Genomic DNA, 8,427 nt, shown 5'->3' on the forward strand with positions numbered 1-8,427 from the left:
TTTTTTCAGCCTCACAATTTGTGAGTAATATCAAGTACTTTTTTTTTTTTTTTTTTGAGATGGAGTCTTTCTCTGTCCCCCAGGCTGGAGTGCAGTGGCACAATCTCGGCTCACTGCAATTTCTGCCTCCCGAGTTCAGGCGATTCTCCTGCCTCAGCCTCCTGAGTAGCTAGGATTACAGGCGCACACCACCACGACCAGCTAATTTTTTTTTTTTTTTTTTGTATTTTTAGTGGCGATGGGGGTTTCACCATGTTGGCCAGGCTGGTCTCGAACTCCTGACCTTGTTGTGATCCGCCCACCTCTGCCTCCCAAAGTGCTGGGATTACAGGCCTGTGAGCCACCGCGCCCGGCCAATAATCAAGTGCGTTTTTAAGATGATCAACTGGTCGCGCGCGGGGCACGTGGGGAGGTGCTGAGGAGCCGAGGCCACGGCCAGCTAGACGCCGGACTGTCCAGCGAGCACTGCAGCGGGAGCCGGCAGTCGGAGCAGCCCCGGAGCAGGAGCAAAAGCAGCAGCAGCAGCCGTCGCCCTTAGCGGAGCGCAGCCGAGCCGGCCATGGCGTTGTCGATACCGCTGAACCGGCTGAAGGAGGAGAACAAAGAGCCCCTCATTGAGCACCTCGTCAAAGCTGGCAGTGATGGTGAAAGCATAGGAAACTGCCCCTTTTCCCAGAGGCTCTTCATGATTCATTGACTCAAAGGAGTTGTATTTAGTGTCACAACTGTTGACCTGAAAAGGAAGCCTGCAGACCTTCAGAACTTAGCTCCCGGGACCCACCCACCATTTATAAGTTTCAACAGTGAAGTCAAAACGGATGTAAGTAAGATTGAGGAATTTCTTGAAGAAGTCTTATGCCCTCCCAAGTACTTAAAGCTTTCACCAAAACACCCAGAATCAAATACTGCTGGAATGGACATCTTTGCCAAATTCTCTGCATTTATCAAGAATTGAAGGCGAGAGGCTAATGAAGCACTGGAGAAGGATCTCCTAAAAACTCTGCAGAAACTGGATAAATATCTGAATTCTCCTCTCCCTGATGAAACTGATGAAAATAGTATAGAGGACATTAAGTTTTCTACACGTAAATTTCTGGATGGCAACGAAATGACATTAGCTAATTGCAACCTGCTGCCCAAACTGCATATTGTCAAGGTGGTGGCCAAAAAATATTACAACTTTGATATTCCAAAAGAGATGACTGGCATCTGGAGATACCTAACTAATGCATACAGTAGGGACGAGTTCCTCAATACCTGTCCCAGTGATAAGGAGGTTGAAATAGCTTATAGTGATGCCAAAAGACCCACCAAGTAAAATCGCATTTATGAAAGAGATGTCTTCATGTCTTCCCCTAAGAATATGCTTTTCCTAACAGGCTACTCTTCTTCTTATAGTGTAGAAACTATATTTTGCATGAACATGCAGTTATTGAAAATTAGGATCAAGGATAGACAAGGTATAGTAGTTATCTTAAAATATACACTCCTTGACTGGGCGCAGTGGCTCATGCCTGTATCCCAGCACTTTGGGAGGCCGAAGCAGGCAGATCACCTGAGGTCAGGAATTCAAGGCCAGCCTGGCCAACATGGTGAAACCCCGTCTCTACTAAAAATACAAAAAAAAAAAAAAAAAATTAGCAGGATGCGGTGGCATGCGCCTGTAATCCCAGCTACTTGGGAGGCTGAGGCGGGAGAATCGCTTGAACCCGGGAGGTGGAGGTTGCAGTGAGCCGAGATCGTGCCACTGCACTCCAGCCTGGGTGACAGAGCGAGACTGCGTCTCAAAAACACACACACACACACACACACACACACACACACACACACACTCCTAAGCAGTATTATTTTGAAATCCTTTTACCCCGCCTACCTCTGTACCCGGGCTCCCCTCTTTTTAGTTTGGAGACACTCCACCACAAACTTTACACTTTAGAGGTAGCTTGCCATCTCTCAGGAGCCCTCACCATTGTGTCCATTCACTGTGTGTAGATGGCAGAATTTTGAGGTGCAATGCTTGTTAGAATAGTAGCTACGACTTTATCAGGCAGCCCCAAACTGGTGCATAATGCATGGTACAAGGAATACTTATGTATTTTTTTGGATTTTTGTAATATTTAGTGCAGGGTGGAGAGCTAACAGAGGAAAGAGCTCCATTCTTCAAAATAGAGTGATGAAAATTCATTCTAAAACTCAAAGTATTTTCTTTTCTTTTGGGGGAAGGGGACGTAGTCTCACTCTGTCGCCCAGGCTAGAGTTGCAATAGCGTGGTCTTGGCTCACTGCAACCTCCTCTTCCCGGGTTCAAGAGATTCTCCTGCCTCAGCCTCCCAAGTAGCTGGGATTACAGGCGCCTGCCACTGCGCCCGACTAATTTTTGTGTTTTTAGTAGAGATGGGGTTTCACCATCCTAGCCAGGCTGGTCTTGAACTCGTGACCTCATAATCCACCCGCCTCGGCCTCCCAAAGTGCTGGGATTACAGGCATGAGCCACTGCATCTGGCCCAACTCAAAGTATTTTCATTTGGGATATTTATTCTCTTGTTTTTTATTAACCCAGTGATTACACTTGGCTACGTTCGAGGAAGGCATGTCCATTGTAATTTTGATGATGACAGAATTATTTTTCTTTGTAGAAAGACAGATACTACTTTATCAGGGAAGTTAGTCAAATGAAATGGAAATTGGTAAATGGACAAAAGCTACCTAGTTAAAAGGATGATCCGACAACATTCTTTAACCCCATTGTATGTGGAAAGAGCATAGCTTAAAATCTTGAGAAATTTGGGTCATAAAAGTTTTCATGGTAGACAGTTGATGCTGTATATAAATTGGCATAATGGAAATAATCTGATTTTATTTTTACAACTAACAAATCATTCCCCTTCATTTAAACACCTTTTGTATTTACTTCAATGAGGAGATTGGAGTCTGAATGGAAAGTCTTACTGTTTTCCAAGGGATTCTGAGAAATTTTTGTATTCAACAGTTGGAAAGTTCTCTACTATTCTAGTTGATAAAACTTCCCTTTTTTGATGTAGATGCAGATTTTCTATACAGTTCTATTGTCTTGTTTTACTAGGACTGTTAACTTTTGTCATAAAATTCAAATAAGATTTTATTTCTTGGTAATTTTGGCTTTCACAATTTGTCTTTAAATCCTTGAGCAAGATGTTTACAATTAAGAGATTTCTGACATTTATTCTTACACTAAGTGGATCAACTCTAGGATTTAGGCACGTTAACTTTACTTCTGTTGTGTTTTGAATCTCTCCAGAGTTGCATGTAGATAGTATTTGTTTCTGTGCACTTAAACCTATTTAGAAAATATCTACAAAGTAAAAATGGAGAGGAAATAGATGTGTTTTTTCATGAAAATTTTGATGCAAATTTCATCAAGTTTAATGATTCACCAATTTCTTACATTAATTTGAATTAAGCATTTAATTCAAAGAGAGGGGAGCATTCATTATTGACATATATGGGCTTTTAAAAACTCCATTCTTTATAAATAGTCAAGGTTTGGGTCACACAAATTATATTTTCATCATGGAAAAATTTCAATTTCTCAAGCCATAATGTTGAACGGAATTGGAGCATTTTCTTTAGAATTTCTTGAACAGGCAAATGAAAGCTTATTATAGCATGCATGTATTTTCTTTTCTCTTTGGAACATCAACACCAGTATATTGTTGGCAGCTATTGTATTAAAAAAAAAAAAGTATATTTTCACTATCATAAAGGATTCTTTCCCCCCCTCATGAAAATAAACAACAATTTGGGGTAAAAAAAAAAAAAAAGATCAACTTTGAGACAACTGTCAAGTTTCTTTCATACATGGGCTGCAAGTTTTCAAGACTTTTGTGCAGTTACTAATATTAAATAGTCTTTGAGTTGATAACGCTCATAACTAGCTTATCCTCGGTGTTCTCCTTCTAATGTCTGTGGCATTGATTGGTGACTAAGCCCCATTTACCATGACTAAGACCAGGTAGCTTGTTCCCTTTGAGTGGGCAGATACATGGTAGTTTTACTTTAGACTCCTTTATGTCCCCAGAACTCAGGGATGATCCAAGGCTAGGGCTACTCTTGCTATCCTTACAGGACTCTGCATCCAAGTCTTTGCCTGGGAATAGGTCAGTTTCAGAGAGATTCCCACAGAGCAGGAGGGACAGACTACTTCTGAGCATGTTGTTAGGCACTGGTGTTTAAAATTTAGTCGAATATCCATGAGCAATAGCACATTATCAACGGTGATCATTTAATTCTCTCTTGTTCTCCCTAGCTACATTTTCTGCCTGTTGTTATAAAGATGAAGTGGGACCACCTACTTAGATTTTTAGTTATCATATTTTTATATTAAAAATAGTAACTCATTGTGGACTTTGCTCATTCCATTCAACCACAAAGCCTTCTCTAGGGAACATATTATCAAAGGTCCCTCCTCTTCTATTTTAGTTTGGCCATTAGCCCGGAAAGTATTTCTACAGGTATGAAGCCTTTAACCGCTTGCCTATAGAACTTTAAAATTTGTAGCCCTGAAAATATTAAATAATATCAATTTATCCAGGAAAATTTATCTATGGTTTAAGATAAGTGTCCTAGTAAACAATGAGTATACTTATCAGCTATTTCTAGGGCAGGGAGAGTGGGGAGAGAGAGCAATGGGAAATATTATGAGGAAATGTAATATAATAAGGTTTTGCCCTAATGAAGCAGAACCAGGAAGTTAGAAAAAATTACAGTTTGAAAACTAAAGGACAGGTGTTAGAAAAGAGAAACCCAAACAAAGGAAGAAGAAAGACCTGGACTATATGGATTTTAATTTAAGGAGTTACACTGTGATAATAAACCTATTCTTTTAACTCAAAACTGTTTATTTCCTATCCCATTAACTAAGTGGAAGATCTCAAAAGGGGGCAGTCCTGTAGGCCAAATGTACCCTGGGAGCCAAGGTGCACCCTCTGGGTAGCTCGAGAGAGCGCAAGGCATCAGTTGGTGGTGAGCTTGACTTGAGAGTTGAGACTAAAACCGCTGGTGGGGGTGTAATGTATAGCCTAAACCATATGACATTGTATTTGGCTAGATTTTCTTTTCTTCATTTTTTTTTAATTGTAAAATACAGATAACTTAGAATTTACCATTTTAAGAGTACTATTCAGAGGCATTAAGTACATTTGCAATGTTGTCCAACTATCACCACTTTGCATTTCCAGAACCTTTTTCATCATCTCAAACAGAAATTCTGAACCCATAAAACAACTCCCTATTACCCTCTCCCCCTAGCCCCTGGTAGCCTCTATTCTACTTTCTGTCTCTATGAGTTTGACTACTCTAGGTACCTCATATAAGTGGAACCATACAATATGTGGCCTTTGTGACTGGCTTCTTTCACTTAGCATAGTGTTTTCAAGATTCATCCATGTTGTAGCATGTATCAGAGTTTCATTCCTTTCTAAGGCTGAATAATATTTCATTGTGTGTATACACCAAATTTTGTTTATCCATTCATTTGTTGATGGACATTTGGGTTGTTTGCACATTTTGGCTATTGTGAATAATGCTGCTATGAATGTTGGTGTACAAGTGTCTGTTACAGTCCCTGTTTTCCCTTCTTTGGGGTATATACCTAGGAGTGGAATTGCTGGGTCATATGGTAATTTTATGCTTTTTGAGGAACTGCCATGATTTCCACAGCAGCTGCACCATTTTACATTCCTGCCAGCAATGTAGGAGGGTTCCAATTTCTCCACATCCTGGCCGGTTATTATTATTATTTTTTTGGTTAATAGCCTTTCTAATGGGTGTGAAGTGGTATCTCATTATGGTTTTGATTTGCATATCCCTAATGACTATGATGTTAAGTGTCTTTTCATGTGTGTATTGGATATTTACATATATTCTTTGAAGAAATGGCTCTGCAAGTCCTTTGCCCATTTTTGACTTGGGTTTTGTGTTTTGCTGATGTTGAGTTGTAGGAGTTTTTCATATGTTCTGGATATTAATGCCATATCAAATATATTATTTGCAAATATTTTCTCCCATTCTGTAGGTTGCCTTTTCACTCTGTTGATAGTGTCTTTTGATGCACAAAAGGTTTTAATTTTGTTGAACTCCAATTTATCTATTTTTTCCACCTGTGCTATTGTCATATCCAAGAAATTATTGCCAAATCCAATCTTCTGAAACTTCCCCGTCACGGTATAGTTTTATCTCTTATGGTTAGGTTTTTTATTCATTTTCAGTTAATTTTTGTATGTTACATGAGGAAAAGATCCAACTCCATTGTTTTGCATATATATATGTATGTAATATATATTATATATGTATATAATATATATACACACACACACACCCAGTTTTCCCAGCACCATTTATTGAAGACTGTCCTTTCCCTCATTGAATGGTCATGGCACCCTTGTGGAAAATCAGATGACCATATATGTTAAGGGTTATTTATGAGCTCCTTATTCTATCCCATTGGCGTATATACCTGTCCTTCCTCAGTATAGTTTTATAGTAAGTTTTGAAATCAGTAAGTAGGAGCCCTCCCAACATTGTTCTCCTTTTTCAAGACTGTTTTGGCTAGCAGAGAGGTGGATAAGGAAACTCCTTATCTGTATGAATTTTAGCATCATCTTGTCATTTTCTGCAAAAAAAAAAAAAAAAAAAAAAAGCCTGCTGGGATTTTGATAGGGATTGCATTGACTCTGCAGATCAATTTGAGAAGTATTGCTATCTTAATAGTATTATGTCTTTTAATCCTTGAATATGGGATTTTTTCCATTTATTTCAGTCTTTAATGTTTTTCAATGATCTGTAGTTTTCAATGTACAAATCTTGCATTTCTTTTGTTAAATAGATTTTTAACTTTATTGATTTTGATGCTATTGTAATGGAATTTTAACTTAATTTTCAGATTGTTTATTGCTAGTGTGTAAAACTATAACTGATGTTTAAATATTGATCTTATATCCTGCAGTTTCCAGAACTTGCTTATTGGCTTTATTAGGTTTTTTTTATAGTGGATTTCCCAAGATTTTCTATATATAAAATCATGTTATGTGAAAGTAGCGATAGTTTAATTGTTCCTTTCTTATCTGGATGTCTTTCATTTCTTTTTCAGGCTAGAACTGCAAGTACAATATTGAACAGAATTGGTGAGAGGGGACAATCCTTGTTAAAGGTGCACTTTTGATAGGGTTAAAAGACCAGTGTTCAACACTTTCCAATCCTGACCTTGGGCAAATCATTTACCCTTTCTGTTTCCTTATCTAAAATCGAAGATAACAGCCTACAGTGTACACGGGTGGTCGTGTCTACTTTTTAGAAGCCCATGAGCTAGTGGGTAAGCAAATGATTCATGGAAATAATTACAAAAACAAGGTAACATATGCTAAGAGTTATTAGGGCTATGAATGATGTATCTTGGATACCCTATTAGGTAATTTTGTGGTGAAAAATTTGTAAACAATCTAGTGCTAAATAGAGAAATGGTTTAAAAATTTAAGATACCAATAACTTGCTTTCACTGTCACCTAAATTAGTTTGGTTCCATTTTTAACAGTCTTTTATTACAAACTGATATAATCATAGCATAACTAAATTCAACCCTGTTCTCTATAAAATAGATCTCGTTTTGTAAGGTTTTACTATGATTTTGCATGCCATTTGATGTCCACAGGTAGTTTTAAGTCAAAAGGAAATCTGTAAATTAGGAACTGTTAATTTCCTCTTCATTTGGGCATCCTAGGCAGACTGTATAGAATTGTTCCAAGCACCCCATTAATTTGAGATTAGCCTAAGTTTTTCCTACGCCTGCACTTTGGAATATAAACATGTAGAAAATAGTCCATGACACAGCGGATGGGTTCATAAGTTTCTTCCGGGTTCTAACACCGAATCGTGCTGATGATCTGGCAATGGAGGCTAATCTTGCCATATCAAGTACGGCCTATTCGCTAAGCCGTCTGGGGTACTTTATAATTTTTTTCTTTCCTGGTCTGTTTGAAGGGCTCCTATAGCCAACAAGGTTGTCAGTCCCGTCAGTTACGCTGTGAGGACGCCTAAACGCTTTCAAGTACTGATGCTGCGCGATCGTGTGAAAGTGTTTCCCAGAGCACCTCCCTCGCGGGGTGGGGAAAAGGACCTCACTCCCCACGCCCCCTCCTTCCGCTGCAGGAGATAGCCACACCTTCCCCCTATCGGCGCCAAGCAGGTGGCCAGGCCCTCGGGACCTCGCGCCCCCGCAGCCCAGTGGCCCGGCCAGCTCGTGCGTCACGTGACGCGGGTCAGCTGCGCCGCCGGGACCTCCAGGCACCGCGGCGGCGACAGCCCAGCGCGTGGTCTCGGGATCTCATCTTTCCGCGCCCCTCCCCCCACGATCCCGGAAAAGGGGGAGGCCGGTGACGTCATCATCCGGGTTCTT

At 39.9% G+C, this 8,427-nt stretch overlaps 1 pseudogene; it reads left to right on the forward strand.

Moving 5' to 3' along the window:
- Positions 1-357: 357 nt before the first annotated feature.
- Positions 358-1,496, forward strand: LOC700017 (chloride intracellular channel protein 4 pseudogene; annotated as a pseudogene).
- The last annotated feature ends 6,931 nt before the right edge of the window (positions 1,497-8,427 follow it).

This window comes from Macaca mulatta, chromosome X (genome assembly GCF_049350105.2).
Source record: "Macaca mulatta isolate MMU2019108-1 chromosome X, T2T-MMU8v2.0, whole genome shotgun sequence".
Taxonomy (NCBI): domain Eukaryota; kingdom Metazoa; phylum Chordata; class Mammalia; order Primates; family Cercopithecidae; genus Macaca; species Macaca mulatta.